Here is a 19,939-nt window from a genome sequence, read left to right on the forward strand (position 1 = left end):
CTAAATGTTTTAAAATTAAAATCAAATCTATGGTCGTCCAGGAGACAAGCATCTGCTGGTGTGAACCTGTTCGTTTTATTGATGTGCTTCAAAAGCAAAATCTTCAATTAAAAGTGGCACCTTTTTGACCTTTGCATGGCAATAAAACTGGCCCTCTGTTCGGCTAATGCAGGCGAACAAAGCATGCCTGTCATCTCATTTCAAGTCGCTTTTTCACAGAACATATTATATAGACTTGTTTACATGAGTTATATAAAGCACATGATGTTCATAGGGCAAAGGCAGGGAATGATTCAAATATTACATTATGCATGGGAAAAATGTGTCTCATTACTTTGGAACCATGTGACTTAGAAACATGGGACCTGGTCCATTTTCAAGCTGAGAACTTCCACCCTACGATTATTATAAATGATTGAAGTTGTAATTATTTATAACATTTTGTATATTTATTGCAAACATTAGTGTTGCATATATAAGCGCACATCTATGATGACAGAGTGTACAGCAATCCATATCTCATTAAGGTGGAGGATTTCTACAGTGAATTTTGGAATGAAAACAAATTTACAGTAGAAATTATCAGAAGCGGATTGCCCCCTCCCTCATTTGCTGGTTACACATTTAGACATTGTGGCCATTTAATGAAGATTGGGTGTGTTTATTCAATAGGAGTGGCTATCTACGAGGCAATTCGGTGGAAATATCTGGTCAATCACATAGTGTGGCATAATTGTGACCTAAGCATGGACATATTTAACACTTTAAAAGTGGAGCACACAGGGAATAGGATTCTGACTCTAGAAAAAGCTATAGCAAGCAACAACTTTTCCTAGAGGATGAATGGATTAATGAGGGAGGCCAATTTAAGGGGTATAGAAGGGAAGATTCCCGATGCAAGGAGATGAGTCTTGCACATATGGGAACCTGCAGTGAAGGGAATCTAAGGCAGTTATAACTTCATGGGAGCAGACCAAGCGATGCATGCTGACTGAGACATCTCTGGGAATAATTGAGGATTTATGTTGGCTCTGCATCTTTAATGATTACTCAAACATGAGTCTGAGAATTCCCAGAATTAAGGTGGGTGGTTTGGGAAGATGATACTGAAATACATTGGTTAAATGGGAAATGTAAAATGCATTCTGACTGCTTTGAAAATCAAGTGAGATGTCCTTTCAATCCATCTCAAAATAGACTCTGAGCTATGTGTGCAACAACACAGATAGGAATTTATGCAGGATTTGAGCACATCTTTGTAAATTATAATTTCATTACATTGTATCCAAAGTGTTTTCACAAAAGTAGTTAACATTAAGCTGTGAAATTAAGATGCCCATACCATAGCCTAATGAAAATGTGCTTGATATCATGTGTTATGTGAAGGCCATCACAATTTAATAAGAAATGGGAAATAAGAGTAAGTTTAATTGTATTGTTTCTAGTCCTATAAAAATGAGGTGAATGTAAATCCCATGAACTTCTTATTCTTGAAAAAGCACATGCATAGTAATAATAACCCACAGCATCATATTCACATGGGATATCAAGACATGCAACAGTTTCCTGATTCCATCCACTGTTGGTCTTATTCGGGAAAGCAACGTTCTTTGAATTATTTGTAAATGTAACTTAATGTTTTATTTAGAGACGGCGACAAGCAGTAAAATTATGACTAGAATGACTGTTAGTATTAAAAACCAGTCATATAGGAACTCATTTTGCTCCTCAGCGTAAATTCCACAGAGAAGACCACTTACATTTGAACTTACGCTCAAACAGGTCCTCTTTGGGCAAATTACATCATTTGCTCTGCAAAGTGCAAATGAGAAGGTGTAAAGAGACGGTGGAAGGCTCTTTACACTTCTCTTTAACATTCTTTATTGCAAAGTGAGTGAATATTGCTTGCCATATACAAATGGCAGACAGCATTTACAAGGATGTCCTGTAGAATATGCCTGCTTTTTTGTGCAATCCGAGGGGCAACACTAGGCAGAAATGTAACTCCCATTCCACCCCCTGCCTTCAAAAACAATGGAAATCCCCTGAAGCACTGAATGGAGAGACCAAGACAGGTGTAACACTTAGCATCTCCATTTACTCTCCAGGGAACTCCAAAATTAGACCCAAAGAGATTTGATTATGTAAATGGATGTTTGTGTGAAAGAAATAGTGAGATTCAAGCAGGCAGGTTATTTTTGTATTTGTGAACAAGCTACCTGTGATTGTGTCATATTGTGGAGACGTTCCATACATAAAGTATGGTGACCATCCTTGATTCATTTATTTAAATGCATTTGTGTTTGTATCAGACATTTTGTTTCTTGTATAGATTAGTTGGGTGGCACTGTATGCTAGGGGGCATTCAATCAGGGGTGCCCAGAATGAAGAACCCATACATTAACCAAAATACATCTTACAGACATGGGGTTAGTATCTGGAAATTAGGCTGATGACATCACTGATGTCAATGCACACATAGATGGAATAACACAAAAAGTGCCCAAGATCACAGATGTGTAGGAAGTTGCATACGTGTGTGAAATTTGATGATCCCTGTTGTATAAGAGTATACAGATAGTTATTGTGAACTGTAATTTGTGGAATTGTAGGTTAAAAATCGTGGATTTCAAAGTAAGAAGAATAATTCAGGTGGATTGTACATTTGATTTGTAGGTTAGTAATTGGTACATATATTAAATAATACTTATGACCCAATATTCAATCTGCCCATGATATCATAAGAAGTCAGAGCTGATCTGGAAATGGATTTTGATCATGCACTGACCAGATATTTCCTGCACGGACTGTGGACAGTGCAGGTACTCCAGTCACAGACAGATGAAATGAAGAATATTGTTGAAGATGTTGGAATAGATATTTGAGCACCGGAAGGCCCGCTAGGTGAAGTGTTACCAAACTACAGCTAACCTCGACATTTAGAGAGGAATAACAAATGATTGTGAACTTTTCTGCCCATCTTTTTTTTCACCTTAAGATAGTTGCAGGCAGGTTGGGTGAACAATTACATCATTTGAACCAATTTACAGAAAATGCCCAAACGTCCACAGCAAAATCAATACTCATGCCACAGGATAATGATTAGTGTAAACAGGCAATCAAACTTCTGAGTGAGTCTCTAGATGATAAACAATTATCACTACAGAAACTAAACAGTGTAAAAGAAGCAACACAAAATTAACTGAAAGTGTGCAGAGAACCACAATGCTGAAAGAGATACTTTTGAAACACTAATTACACTTATTGTCAATGTATACAGACACAGACAACTTAAAGGCCAAAATAAGCGATCAAGCTAATTATATCAATGCATTAGTAGATGGCAGGATTAATATAAAAATACAGGTGAAAGAGAGTAGAGACAAATACTAAATTTGTGTTGATGAGGTTAATCCACAGGCTAAATTTTATCAGCTATATAATGTTACAAAATCACTAAGAAATAAAGGACTCGGCACAAAAGAAGTTGTTGCAATACATGACATACATAAGCACACCTTTCAATTGACACATGCACATGCACAGTGTGATCTAAGTAAAGTGACTGTGAACGTGTTAATGCAAAGAATAGAAGGAAATGTAACAATGTGAGCAAAGCCAGTTACATTAATGACCGATCTTGTTGACACAATGGGCGTCATAAGTTTGCCGGTCCGGTAACTATGGTAACAGTAAGATTGCTGCTACCATATTTACTGGACTGGCAAACTACGAGTTCTGCTCACGGTTGCCTTTTCACCCGCCAGGTCGGACCTGGCGGGTTACCAGCACCCGCGAGCAGACACTGCCAGTAGCACCGGCACCATTCTGAATGCTGGTGCTACCGGCCTCCCCATTCCCATCAAGCCCTGTGGGCCTCAAATGGGAAAGGAGAGTAAAGGTTTCTGGCCCCTGGCAATAGGGAAATACAGGGTCTGCCAGGGTTGTAATGGCCCTGTGTTTCCTCATTCCCAGGGGCCAGAAAAATGTGCAAGTTTGGCAGCAAATGAGGCCCAATGTCAGAAATTGATCACCTGAATAAAGAATTAGCTAGCTGGCAGACAATGAGCCAAGAGTCAGTGTAAGTAAAATATTCCTTGCCGAAAGAGCTCTAAAACTGAAAATTGGCTTTCAAAACTGGAGCATTTAACACTAGCCGGGCTAGTCTGTATGAATCTAGAGAAGATTTGGTACAGAGTATATAGCAAATGTTAAATAAAATGGGACATAATTCTAGGTTGAGGCAAGAAATCAAAAATATTCAGTTGAGTTCAGGATCACAATCTAAAGCTTGTAGACAAATATGTTTCATAAAAGAAGGGAGATTATACCTAATTCCTTAGACTACCTCTCCACTGCCCAGAACTTCCCAGAGTCAAAGTAGTGGTTTTGGCATACCTATCCATAGTGAGGACATGGGTGGGTCCAGACGTACCATTTCATCTTTCCAAACCTACTGAGATATACAGGAATTTGTGATTTTCACTGCCAGATACAGAGGAATATAGAGAAATGTAGCATGTTTGCTTGGCATTGAGAGACAGAAAATGCAACCCAAAATGTTAGAAACTTATATCCATGCCATGGATTACAGGGATACCCCAGAGCCCAGAGGTAGATTGGGAAACACGGATTCCGGGAAACAATATGAAGACATAAGATAATATCCAACCCATCAAAAAAACATGAAGACCCTAGCCCAGAAGACTAATGAGAAAGAGAGAACAGAGATGATCCCCTGTACTGTACACATAGGAAACCTCCTTACAGTCATTGTGACACAGGGAGGCAAATATCCAAGCAGGGACTTGCTCTAACTTTGATGATGAAAGTTGGACCCAAGTAAAGAGACATAGAAAATGAAAACCACAATCACAGTTTGTTAAAGATCCAATAAAGCAGATTTTCCATGAAGGTTATGCGACCCTTTAGCATACAAAATTCAGAACAATCAGTTTGGCAACACCGAGAACTGTACGAGCAGATGATAGCATCATTTGGATTGAAACATGATCAAAACATCATGAATTCATAAAATGGACGTTCTCTCCCAAGTTAGGTTTAGAGTTTCTTTACTGGGCTGGAAGATAAAAATCTTTACAAATGGTACTCTTTCAAGGTGGCCATTTGGAAATATTTTCAACTCACAGAAATCCACAAGAAACCAGTAAGTCAGTCTATAATGTAATGCATTATGAGGATCAATCTCTATGGAGTTTGCTCAAGAACTGAAGCAGACATTTGCCCAGAGTTCTCGTCATGTTGATACTGAGAGTTGAGATTTCTAAATTACATTCTTCCATGCCCTTCCAAAATATGTAGTGTTTCAGTTTGTTTGTCATTTTGGTGACTCAAGAAGTCGCGAATGAATCATCATGCAAGCTACCAGGATCTATAAAGTACAGAACCTAATAAATACCAAAAAGAAAGAAAAGAACACCCAGTAAACACCTGCTCCTGTCACCATCAAAGTAGTGGAGGTGAAGAGTACCTCTCAGTTGGACGTTCATAAGGAATAGTCAGAAACCTTGAGTAAGTTCCCAGGGAAATCCAAATCAGAATGAGACATGAATCATCACCTCCCCAAACCAAATGCCAAGCAATTTACCGTGATTCTCCTCCCATTTACAGGGCGAGTGGAGACAAAGCAATGCATGTAACAAGTTATCAGAGTAACCAAAACTACTCCCTAGGAGTGATAGTTGCCTTTCTAGGCAGGAAGAGAGATATGACTAAAGACCACACTGAAGTCCGGGGAGAGGAGAAATATTCTCACCACCTGAGTGACATATTCAACCTTTGACAGAAAGCACATGTTAAATCATGGGATCCCAACGGGGTAATCCTGATTCTAATGCTTCAATAAACCATTTCTAGAATTAATTGACAATTACAGGAGGAAATTGTTAGAAATACACAAGGAGAAGAGGCAAGGTGGGATGCAATGGGAAATGTATGCCAAGCCTTAGAGGAAGCTATTTTTCACCACACACAAAAATACCCCTGAGTTTGCTGAACAATTTACAAAGGCCAATGGTGAACCCAATGTATTCCTTGTCTTTATTGCTGGAATAACAGAACACACTCAAAGGTATTTTTGCCTCCAACCCATTTTTATAACCTTTAAGGATTACGCAACACTTTAATGCAAATGAACACCTTGTACAGGGTATGCTTCTGATAGGCCACTTTGGTCACATTCCTTAAGTATTCATTGTATAACTTTTTGTATGTGTACAACAAGCCCACATTAGCATATTTGGCATGCACAATTTTCTCTGACACACGAAACTGATATGCCTATTTTAAATTTGGCTGGACATAACTATGACAGTGCTCAACTCTTGTCAAGAACATTTTCACGCACCAAAATCTAATACTTATCTGATTGCTGAGGTCCTGCCAAGTTAGTTAGTGCTTTATACTGTTTCAGAAATATATATACTCTATTTTATGGTTGCCAAAATAATGCAGCTGGTCTCTCAGAATAGTTTGTATGACACATGTTGTATCCCCTTCTATAAGAACATAGATAAATGTATCTAAGCTTCTATTAATAATCTGGCCTTATCCGAATCTTTTCTGCTTTTTTGCCAATTTCCATTTTTAACCTATCAAACCTAATTATCTCGCTGTGAGATGCTTCCAAAGACTGTCTCCAAATGCATCAGCCTCTGTTGCTTGTCTGAAAACTCTTGGCAATGCTCATAGTCCTCCACACCTGGCTTAGGACTGGAAACCATTTTGCACTGGAGTATCCATTTGGAAATATATTTTTGTCTGACACTGTACCTTTCTTGGGGGAGCTATATTCTTCATTTAATTTAGCATCTCTCACTTAGTATCGTTGTGCACTTATGGTATGTGTGTGATATTTGAAGCAACCTTTATTTCTGGGGCCATCCTGACCCAAATATGGCCAGTGCCATGTGCACATTTTACTTTTCTTCAATGATGAAACTATTTGATCTGCCTATATTGTTATCTATATTCAGTTGAGGGGGAGGGGTTGGCACACCCTATACAGTTCCCGCTCTGGTCGATATTCAACCAGTATTCAATATTCAACCATTTCCAAATCTTGTAGCCAGTGTCCACCCTCCCCCATATGCAGTGCACCTATGCATCCCTATCTCAGTCACCCCCTCAATGCAATGCTCTATCTCAACATAGGAGTTATCATAAAATACACTTTTAAAGAACTAATGGTCTCTCCATCCATATTGTATTGTCCTAATCTTATATATATGTATCCCTTTTCTGTTAAAAAAAATGGCAACATGCTCTCGTTTAATCCTTGTATTTAAATATCCATAAACAGTAACTTTGTTTGCTCCCATCTGGTCCCCACCCCTGTTAGCCAATTAAATATTAAATAACATGCACAGCAACTGATTTTGGCCACCACGAGAATCGGGAGAGATCATTAGTACATTTGCTCATTCATTGAGGGAACCCACCAGCCCATTTTTAATGTTCCTTCCACTTGCAACACTTTTATTCACATATATATTTTCTTCTTCCTCCCACCCCATGACACTTCCTTGGTCCCTGCCCTCTCCTCATGCATGTCCAGTTTGTCTTCATCGTATTCGTCTTCTATCTACACATCTTCCACCAGATTATTTATTTTCCTTATTTCAAGTCCAAGGATTTTCTCAATTTAGTCAATTGGGGGGCATCCAATTGTTTCTGGGGAACACAAGGATGGGGGATTTTCATAAAGACAGTCTTCAGTTTTAATAGCAACTGAGCATCTGGCTGGGCCTTTCAAAAACCCTTTTCATGACAACAAGGGATTTTCTCCCTGCTCACAGGATTGGTTGCCTTCAATCACCTGCGGTACAGATACTGCCCGTCCATCTGTAATATAAAAATTGGATGAGTTTTATGAAAAATTAGTAAATTTTTATCATCAATACCTCCTCCTAAAACCTAGATCTTATGGGGAACTCTTTAAAAACAATTGCTACTGAATTTACTTTTCTAATATAATATAAGGGCTGCTTCCTTTTCTGTTTCATGCATATCTTAGTGTCACCTATGCTTCTTTATGTAATGCTATCTGGGTGTTTCTATGACATGAGACCATAAAGCACATACATCATTATTTTTCTTTCACTTGCCCCATCTTTTCATGGGCTCACAATCCATTTTCTTTTCTTTTTCTAAGTGACAAAGGAACTATTTTCTCTGTGGTTCTGTCATTCTTCACACCACTGGAGTTGTCCCTTTCTTTATGATAAAAATGATAAAAGACAAAACAGACAACATAACTAATTCAAAACAATTTTTTAATAAAAAAGGACGTTGTCTTCTTCAGATGCTCCCCTTCTTTCTTCTTGGCACATCTTTAACTAATATTGTTTGTTGTTCCCTGTAGAAACCAAAATAGAGGCAAAGTCATGATAAACTAGCAAAGCGACCAGTTATTTCCCTAAAATAGGCCTTTGTTTTTCCTTTACATGATGTTGCTGCAGTCATCTCTTTGTATCCTCAGCCCAATAAAATACAAGGTTGCTTTACTGGAAAATAGAAACAATGGTGCACTTTAGTCTCTTCTTTTGAGTTATCATACGTGTAGTGTCAGGCCCATTATTATCTTTTCTGCTATGCTGAACATTTTATCTGTACTTTTGTAGGCCTCCTATTGATGGTGTGGGACCACGGTCTCTTCTTTCTTTGCTGGAATTTATTCTGTTAAGACATAATCAACACTTTTTGTCACCCTTCCTAAACTAATCGTACCTACACATGGTATTGGAAATAAGCACTGATCCTATTAAGTGCATGCAAATGTGGCATATAGGTATGCAATGTTTTGCCTATGTCTATAGTTTCATGCATTTACCAGATATACATATTTGATATTCTTTATCGTCAGGATTACAAAAAAAGGTTACTCCACCTTTCATCCACAAGTCTTCTTCATTCTCTTCATTAGATATAGCCATACATGCATCCTCATATGGCAAAAATGGGTAATTAGTGAATTCAAAGCGAAGCCAAGTGCCAAAAGAATACATTAGTATTGAGGTGTAACTGGTATTATATTGTGAGCACTATGCACTTTATTAAGGTACCTAGCACCTTAGTAACACCAATTAGATATTAACATTGATAGTTAACTGCTGCTATATTGTGAACACTATGCACTTTATTCAAAGCACCAGGCACTTTAGTAAAACTAAAGAGATATATCCATAACGCTGATACAATCCAAACAGGGGGGGGTGAATATGTGACATAGGGAACATATTGTCGAAAAGAAAGTACTAACAAAGATATTTTTCTGTTTGTATTAGGCGTGTTCTAACCTCTACATGGGTGTGTGATGTATGAATAGAGCAACAATTTCTATCACAATAGGCATTTCCAAGATGGCACCCATGTAAACAGGGAATGGTTCTAAATACACTATTCAATGGAAATCAAAAAAAGACAACATCATTTGCAAAGTGTTAAAAAAGAGAAGCCTGTCTTTTATGTTCACAATATGACGAAGCCCGTAAGGGTGAAACGCGTAATTCTTTGTTCTCTCCTGAGCTACCTGTCCACCGTATTTTACAAAATAAAGGATGTTTGATGGAGTTCCTTTGTTTGCATCTGGTTGATTTTTATCATTGAGGAGAGTGCCGCCTAAAAAGCTGTAATTAGTTTTTCTTTGTTTTTGATACTTGCATATAGGCACTATTCTGTGCTCACACCTGTTAACACCTTTCTTGGGAAAAATGCTGTCTATTTTAAAAGACTGTATCCCTTACTACCCTTTTCTGTACCTGGGTTCTCTTTCTCCGGATAATGATAAATGAGGTTATTCACACTCTTGCTGTGTCCACTGGTACTTACCCCTGTCTTTCTCTATTTGTCCACTAGTACTTACCTTTGTCATAATGTTTCTTCCCATTGCATCACTATGCTCCACTAATGCCGTATAGACATTTATCCCATGCTCCAAAAATGTAAATTTTGTCATCTATAATACATAAATCAACATTTTTACATAAACAATGTTCTTGTTACTTACTCTCATATGTTCTTTTGTGCAGTTCTGCTAGAAGTTCTCTCATACTATTAGATCAATCCTGACCTTCCATACCTTCTTGGCCTCATTAATTATATGTATTTTATCAACTATACAACACTGATCAATTTAAACAGGCACCATCCATAACTGCTCATTGTTCGAAAATCAAAATATTGTATCCACACCTTCCTCAATCAACCTTATGTCACAATATTATTGTTGTCCCTTTATTTACACTTTCTGTCAACTTGTATTACATTGTTGCTTTAATATTTAATATTCATTCATCATTTTAAAAAAAAAATCATTTATGTATTTATTTCACCCCCTGGATTCACGTCAATGTTTTGGTTAGGAACTTCTTACTTCAGCACTTTAGTTTTAACTGTTTATTATTATCTTATATCTGTTAGTCTAAACACAATACAATCTCCTATACTTGACATATTATAATCTCTTACAAATGTGTATTTTTATTTTGTCGCCCTATGTACATTTTTCCTCCACTGTCTTAGTGGATGTATTGTCTTCTCATTTTATTATCCCTTCTGGGAGCTTGATGTACACTCTTCTACCTGGCCCTGCCAGTAGGAATCCTTACCACTAGTACATTAAGTTTTATAGTATGCACCCTTCCTGTCTCTTCTTGAGCCTGTAAATTCAAGGTATCTCTCTTCCATTTATAGTCCCCAAAAATCCAGCTACTCTTATATTGTGTTTCAGCAGGACATAATGTTTCTAACTGGTGTTCCTAATGTAAAGCGAAGGTATCCTTTATGTGTGTGTGTATTCTCATTGCAGTATTGAATTTCTTCTCTGACTACCTAAATGTGTGTTTGTGAATTGAGTCTGTGATCCATTAATTGCCTGTGCTTCCACAAGATTGTGTGTGTCTATGTGTGTGTGTGTGTTTGTGTTTGTGTGGTTGTGTGTGTGTGTGTGTGTATCACCCCCTCCTTATAAGTATAAGTATATCATGACAGGACTCTAACCTAATTATCTCTATTTTCCCCAATCTCATGATAAATGTCTTTTCTTTTCATAGCTCCAAATTCCACTTCTCTCTACTCCTTCTAATAAATCAATTAATCATGCATAATAGTAATCCATATCGTGCTCAATAATTGTGCCAAGCCTTCCTTGTTTTTTCTTGTCGGGTCCCAGCCTGCTTGCACTTATTCATGAATATGTTTCATCTAAACAAATCTTGGAAGAAATCTAAATAATGCACCCTTTATTCTTGAAAATCATACTAATTAGGTTGTGTGCACTATAAAAAATACTCCTTTACCCAATGGCACACTCCTTTACATGTTTAGGCCTTAAAATACTAGTGTGATTTCTTGTGTTCCTCCATAACTAATCCCTAAAACTAGTGTATGTTATCTCCTAGTTACTTACTGAGATCTTTTCTCAATACAACTGTTAATTTGTTATAAAGTATATCATGCTTTTTATCTGTAGTGTGTGTAACCTTAGCCGTGGTGCATTTGAGAGTATTTCCTCCCATTACGTACCCCATGCTAGATACAAATACTTGCATCAATGCATGATCTCTCAATAGTGTTACTCAAAAAAGGTGCTTTATATTATTAATTCTTGCTGTTCCCCATATATATTTGCTGTGCTTAATCTAGTATCATATGTTATTGTGTTAACCTACTTTTTAATGTAATTTGCATTCATAATGACATTTTATTCTCAGTGCATATCTCACAAATTGTGTGATCTTGGCCTTTTTTTCTATTGCTTGGATGCTGTGCAATGGGGAAGATGATGTCCCCCTCTTGAAGCTTGTCTGATTTGCTGTGGCTCTGGTGCATATGATTGAGTCTGCATGTGTAATATCCTTATGCCACCGTATTGTATTATGGTGCATACCCCATTATTCCTCTCTCTGTTCTTAATTACTAATATCCTCACTGTTCTGGTTACTTATGGCACTCTCTGGTGTTTTCATTTGCAATCTCGGTCTCACTTTTGCTCTCCCAACACTGTGCCCCTTCTCATCCTCCTTCTCTCCTTTCTGCAACCACTTTCCCATTTCCTTGTGCTGATATAATACCTTGTCTTCTTGTTACAAATTCTATGATAATAAACTGTATGCATCTGCTCTTCTTTTTGGTAGTGCACTAAATGTTTTTAGCAAAAACCTTTCCTTTTTCCCAATTACTTTTCATCAATGTGTCCAGACCTTTTAAAATGGTTTCTTTCCATTTCCTTTTTCTCAGCTATGTAATTGCCCTATGCATGCTTATGATAGATGCTCTTTCAAAATGCCCAATTTGTTACTAATAAAAAAAATGCCTATATTGCTTAAAATGAGATTAACAAATCAGGGGTGCTTTAGTGTGTTCCTAACTGAGAACGTATCTGGCATATTCCAAAATAACTAACAAACCCTTTAAAATGGGAAGTGGCTTGTGCAATTTTAAAAAGTGATCCAGTGGGACCAATCTGTCGGGGGGAAATTCTCCCGGGGTCGGCTGGGCCGTCCGCGGACCTCCGGGCAGGGAGGCCCCAACTCCTCCCGCGTATCCCAAAAATGAGTATGAGGCACACGCAAGAAGCAAGGTGGTTCTGCTGTTTATTAAACAAAATGGCAGGGATGGGTCAAGGATCGTACGCGTCCGTCCTGACACTCTGTCTCTTCGTGGGGCTCGCAGGCCCTTTTTACCTCAGTATGACGCGCTACTCGCGTCACCTGGGAAAGTTTAGCAAAAAACCTATCGCCACTCTGGATTGGTTCCTCGAGTGGTAGGGTTAGTATAGCATACTTATAAAGAACGCTGTTAGTGGTTGAGGGTCAGTCAGGTGGTATACTTGGGTTGTCCCTTCAATTAGATACATGAAAATTGTTACATGAAGACCCCCTGAGGATTGTCTAATGTTAATGGCGTCAGTGATAAGTGCCCCATGTTCTGATTGGTCCACTCGCGAGCCCCCCAGTCTGGGACCATCGCTGTTCCCAGCTCGCGGTGCACCTGTCATTTGCAACAATGTATAACTATGGGTATGTGCAGACAATGCGAGGATTTGTTCATATGCTGGAGGGCAGACTACTCCCACCGCCGCAGATGTCCATTGAGTCGCTTCATTGTTGCTGCCTGTGTCTCAAAACGTGGGATCCAGGCGCCTCCTTCCTCCTGGGTCTGGCACCCTGTCAGGTTTGGCTTGGTCACGTGAGGAGAGACCGTGGTTGAGGCAGAATTCTGCACATTTAATATTGCATTTTCCACTGTGTGTCTGGCTTAGTTTGCAGGTGTGACCTTGGCTTCGGCTTGTGGCATGCGAGTTTGCAACATTGTGCCCTTGACTGTCTGTTCTCGCCGGGCTCACTCTGCAGGGTCAGCAATTATACTCTTGCTCGTTCAATGTTCATGGAGGCTCTTGCTTGCGGCCTACTTGGGCCTGGTGCATAGGTGGGGATGTTTGATGCACGGCGCTTTAGGTTATGGTATCATATTGCTTTATCCCCAGTATCATGTCTTCGTTATATTTCTCATTGCAATGTATGGGTTAGGAGAAGCGTCAGCAAGCATTTTAGATGAGCTCGTTGTGCGTCTTGCGTTTCTGCATTTTGAAAACCTATGTGAAAAATAATAACGATGCGCGTCAGTGGGCGTGTCCGTCACCTATGTCATAGCACTGAATATGTTCTTCGTGTGGATTGGTGTGGGAGTGACCAGTGTGCATGTTTGCACGGGTGTGCTGACCGTTGGCTAGGTCGTCATGGCATCTCTAACGATGTGTTTATTTACTGTTGAATGGTTCAGTCGAGTTCATCCATGCCGCAGGTGTCGGCATGGGCAGGGCAGGCTGGTGGGCAGGCTGGTGGGCACATCCGTATGTTCCTGTACCAGGGTATTTGGTCGTCTGGTAGATAGGCAAACTCCTCTCGTGGCGGGTGTCTGGGCCGCGATCCTCTAGGCCAGGGGCGTGAGGAGATTGGTGGGAGCCTTTTGTTCCATTCTCCCACTTCAAATCTAATTCACATATGTGTAATGACTCGGGAGAACGTCTAGTGTAAAACAGTAGGCTCACAATATGGTTCAGTCACATATAGATCTCTGGGCAAAACAACAATGTTTTAAAATATCTACTTTTACTTAACTAAACAACCAACAGCTTAGCAATCCCATAATATCATATATTTCAGTCTTGTGCTCCCACAGCACATTGCTTGAATGCAACATGCACAAATATCACAAAAAATTCTCTCCTCAACAGCTACTCAGTTTTCAGTTTCTTCAACTTGTGTTTTTGTAAATGGACCTAAAGCTGAACTTCCCTACTCAAGAAACACAAGCATTACATGTGTGTGTCACAAAAACCCCTAAAAAACGAAAGTCAGTTCAATGAGTTCTGGTTTAAGGCTACATTTTCATAAGTGTGTGAGTCAGTCCTGACTCACTTACAACCTGGTACACAAAATATGAATATTTTCATAGTACACCATCCAAACATTATAATACTCTGTATATTAATAATGTTGATTCAAAATCACTCTACTACTATACTAAACATATTATTTTCTTCTGAAAAACGAAACGTTAAAATCTGTCTTCTCAATTTATTCTATGGATGGTCATACATGTATCAGCTCTAGCCCTACTCATTCCTATTCATTTTGATCACATATTCATGAATGTTTATTTATTTTTCTGTCTCAATGTTAATACACATATATGCATATACACCAAGCCTCTCCTTAATTCGCAGGCACTTGTCATCACTTTAAGCTTCCCATATTTTCGCTGGTGTCTTATAAAAGTACATCACTTTATTTAAAAAACAGCATATTACTCATTTCCTATGCAGAGCTGATCCACAGCTGCTTCAACACCAGAGCTACCTCATGCTTTTTGCTCGTTTCTTATCTTTCACAATGAATACAAGCGGTTCTGTTTTCCTGCAATTATTAATCACTCCCTTGCTTCGTGTCAGCTCTTATCTTGGGTTTTGAAAAAGAGCCTTGGTCTACTTCAAGGCAAAAGAATGCTGTATCCGTTTAGAATGTAAATCTCACGCTGCACTGTATGTGTGGTTTTTGTCAACTATGCACACATTATACTTCAAAATAAATATACTTCTATTTTCTTTTCACTTCTAGGGCACGCCTTGTTCAAACTGTCGTAATTTGTTCAAATAAAATTAGAAACACTGTTGTTGTCTTACCTCACAACCCAGCTTGGAAGTACTTTTATCTCCTATTTGGCACAAAGCACAGACCTTTGCACTTTCCTAGTCAGATTCTTTCACTTCTGTCCTGTCTTCTTCCTTCTTTTACATGTTATATTAGTCATATTTATATAATTCCTGTTTTTTTTTATCTGTTCAGAGTTTTATCTCATGCATATATTGATTGTATTTATTTTTATTTTTTAAAACTTTCTTTATTAGTTGATTCACATCTCAAGACATTTAAACATTACAGTATCTTGCTGAGGCATTACAAAGAGGTTCAGAACAGACATGGCAACAGACGACAGGCAGCCGGGCCCCACCAGAGAGTCTATAGTATAGAGGGGCAGTTCTATCTGAGGGGTACCTTCTGGCCTGAGGTTTCACACATTGGGCATGGGCGGGTGTATTGTTTAGCCTCTGGATCAGAATTTGTCTCCCCTCTCTCCGAATCCGAGCTCTGAGACAAGAGATAAGATACAAAGGTGCCCCAAATATGCTTTGGCCTGGACTGCAGGCCGCAGAGTCACCAATATTCCTTGTCGGTATCACTGAGCCAGATGAAGCCCCTAAGCCAGATCTCGACCCTATGGGGGGTTGCACCAGTCTATCTCATTAAAAGGCACCTCCTGGATATTATCATACATGTCACAAGAAGTTTCCAACTTTGTTTAGGAATTGCAGGCGACCAGCCAAACATGCAGCACATTACTTTGCATGGAACAAATGGAAGTGGGGTGGGGTTATATATACACCTTGTGCAAAGTTTTAAACGGAATCAGGTGTAGTTGTGTATTGAATTCCCCACTATGCATACATTCACAGAGCATTGCCCATTGTTTGTCTCTGAAAGGGGTTCCCGCATCCCCCTCCCACTGCCGCCTGCACTTAAAAGCTTCCCGGGGGTGTTATGCTGGATAAGCCCATAGATTGTAGAGACCACTCTTCTCGCAGCTGGGGAGCCTACAAGGTAATGTAACAGCTGCAGTATCGGTGGGATGTTAGGGAACTGCGGGGACCATGCTTTGAATGCAGCCCAGATTCTGAAGTATTGGAGTATGCAATGGAATCTGCATCCAATTCTATCAGAAAACTGCTGGAGTGATACAAACGTCCCCACAGGTTACAAATCAGCCATGCATTCTATCCCCACTCCTCTCCAATCTCGCATTACAGCCTCATCACAGGTCGTGGGAGACACTTCAGGTTCCATATCTGCAGGCCCGAGTGGAATGGAATATCGATCCGCAACCATTTCAGAGTCCTCTTCCATGCGTGGATATTGCAAGCCATGTGGTCAAATTTTCATTTGTCCGCCACCTTCCCTGATACCAAGAGTCCAAGCAGCATGAAAGGGTGTACCAAGCCTCTCTCTATTCATACATGGGGGTAACAAGGGACCCCCGGCATCCAGTAGAGCGTAAAGTGTAGCTGTGCAGACAGGGAATACAACACTATGTCCAGTGCTGCCACACCACCACACTCCCAATGGAGGACCAGGGTATCCCAAATTACTCTAGGGGCCCACGGGTGCAATGCCAGCCTAATCAGCTGGGCTCTCAGCTCGGCGAAGTAGCTAACTCCCGCCCATACGGTGATATTTTGAAAAATATAAAGGAGTTTGGGGACTACCACCATTTTAGCAATTGCTAATGACCCAGCACTGAGAGTGGGAGTCTGCACCACCCATCCACCCTAAACCTCAATACATTCAGGTACTTAATGTGATTGTCTGCAAGCAGTCTCCAGGCATCAAAGCCCACCCACACTCCCAGGTATGTGACCTACTCCCACTCCCACGTATAACTCCCAGTGTCCACGGGTTTGATCATGCCCTCATTCAGTGGGAAGATTGATTTGGTCCAGTTTACCCTAAGACCGGATGCCCTCCCAAACTCAGCTATCTCCTGTGAAAATAGCCCTAGATTAGTTGCAGGATCTATAAGATATAAAAGAGCAACATCCACATACAGCGACACCAGTTCCCTAGTGCCACCCAGCGTCAGTCCCCTTGTCAGATGTAGCTTGCATAATCGGACCACCATTGGTTCTATCGCCAGTGCAAAAAAGCAGTGGCGACAGCGGGCAGCCCTGCCTAGTTCCGTGACCTAACGAGAAAGCCCTGGACTGTCTGCCATCGAAAACTATTTGCGCGTTTGCCCCAGCGTATAGTAGGTGCACTGCTGACAGGAAGTACCCCAGAATGTCTACTTGCCGCAGGACCTCAAATAGATAACACCACTGAACAGAGTTCAACGCCTTCTCCATATCGAGAAGTGCCGCCACCGCCTGAGCTGTGGGGTCTACCTGGGCTAGGATTGTGACGAATCTGCGCAGATTCAACAAGGTCAATCTTCCCAGGATAAAGCCTGACTGGTCTACATGGACTATGGTGGACATGTATGGGAGAAATCGGTCCACCAACACAGTGGCAAAGATTTTTGTGTCCAGATTCAGTGGAGAGATGGGGAAGTAAGCAACAATGAGGGCCTAATTCACAGACCGTTTTCCAATGTGGTTTTGCCATTATAATACACTTTTGTGAATTAGGCCCTCAATGGGGTCCTTCTCAGGCTTAAGTATTAAGGTGATCACTGCCTCTTGCATGGTCGAGGGAAGCTGACCCACCTTCATCGCCTCCTCCCATACTGTCAGTAAGTACTGAGCTATCGTCCAGCTCTCTATAGAACTTGGCCATGATCCCATCTGTGCCGCTGCCTTAGCCGAGGGGAGAGCGCGTATAGCACGCAGAATCTCACCCAGTGTAACTGGTTTCGCAAGCGTTTCAATTGCTTCTTGTTGCAACACAGGCAAGGACACCTCGTGCACATACCGCTCCAGCTCGAGCGCCAGTATCGACCCCCTAGATGTGTACACGCGCTTGTAGTATTGGCAGAAAACCTTCAGAATTGCATTTGGCTTCACAACCACATTGCCAGACTTATTTCTCACGGTGGCAACAACCATAGCCCCATTTCACATCCAAGCATTGCTGCCACCTGCCGTCCTGGCCTGCCCTGCTCCCCATATCTGCAGGCCATTGCCGGATGCACCAGGTATTTAACCTCATGGTCCACCAAGGTATTAAAACAATCTAATGCATCCCTAAAGCCAACCCTAGCATCAGCATCCATTGCCCCCTCAGCTCTGTTCTCGTAACACTTAATTTCCAGCTCAGTCTCGGTCAACTGTCTACATAGCATCTTTAGCAGACCCAGCTCCAGGCACAGGCATACCCCCACAGCACAGCTGCCACACATCCCCCAAATCCAGCTCTGCCATACACTGCCGCACCATTTCCGCTGCTCTGATCCCTTGGTGAAATTCCCCTGTAGATTTGTCCCTCTCTGGGTCAAGAGCAAGATTGAAGTCCCCCGCCTATGTAATATTAGTGTGTAAATATTTGTAGCACTTAGATAGCAGGGACTCAAAAAACAGGGGGTCATCCACATTCGGGCCATCAACATTCACAAATGTTACTAGCGCAGATCCCCAATAACCCAAAACTATCACAAACCTTCCCGCCGGGTCATTTACAGTTTCCATAGGGCAAAACCTTAAAAACTGGTGTATGAGTGTCATGACACCCGCTGATTATGTGGAGTAGGAGGTGTAGTAGTTTCATTCTCCCCAGGACCTAGCAACTGCCTAATTTCCCCTCTCAACCTGGTGGGTCTCCTGCAGGAGAACAACCTCAGCTCCATGCCTCTCACAATACTGGTAAACTGGAGGGAAAACCCTAAGTATTGGGAAGGTCAGGTTAAGGGCATCAAAACTGCTGTTATACAAACAAGGAACTGACCATATCCCATCAAAAATATTACTCTTTTTACACACACTGTTTTTTCGTGTGGTGCTCTACAAACAAAGGCTGAAAACTAGTACGCCTATAAAACAATAAATGTTGAACCCAAATACTCTGGATATCTAATTAATTTGATATCTCAGGCTACCCCGGAGCATCGAGTGTTACTACCTTGGAGCAAAAGAAAATATATAGAGAAAACTGCTGAGATAGCTTAGTGGCTATTTTTAATTATACAGTTACTGTTTAACAAATAAACATGATCTCCCAAAGGAGCATTTACAAAAAAATGGTACTTTCAAAAATCGAAACCATGATAATTAAAATGCACAGTGAATTACATCAAATACTATGGAACATACATTCTGGTATTTGACAAGAAATAAACATTTTCAAACAAAAAAACCATCCACACAATGTGTGATTAAATCCACAGTCTATATGATGAGTTGAAAAAACAAAATGAGGAAAATAAAACAACAAAAAGCAAAATCCCAGCACATCCTGATTTTGTGTGATAGGGCAAAGCAACCAAATGCGACCCCCACCAGAGTCTGATGTATTGGTGGCCTCGGCCAAAGGACCGATTGTCAGGTCCTCGGGTTTGGAGCCCAGGGCATGTGTGGTTCCAAACCGATGCCAGAGGTCAGGTCCTCCTGATGACTTGGAGGGTCAACTGGTGGGAGTTTATCAAGAGACCAATCCTAGGTCAACGTCGGTGGTTATATTCCTGCTGATTTGAAAAATGGGCCGTATAGCAATTACGTGTCCAATAAGACGTTTCGGCGGGCAGTGAAGGCTACCTTCATCTGGACCTGCGGATGTCGCTCTACATGGGAAAACAGAGCAAAGGAAAGAAATCAGAAGGGGAGAGAGGGTAAGAACAAATCACCCCCAGCATCTCATCAGTCTATGCATGCCTA

This window comes from Ambystoma mexicanum, chromosome 7p (genome assembly GCF_040938575.1).
Source record: "Ambystoma mexicanum isolate Mex_15411 chromosome 7p, UKY_AmexF1_1, whole genome shotgun sequence".
In the NCBI taxonomy this organism is placed as follows: domain Eukaryota; kingdom Metazoa; phylum Chordata; class Amphibia; order Caudata; family Ambystomatidae; genus Ambystoma; species Ambystoma mexicanum.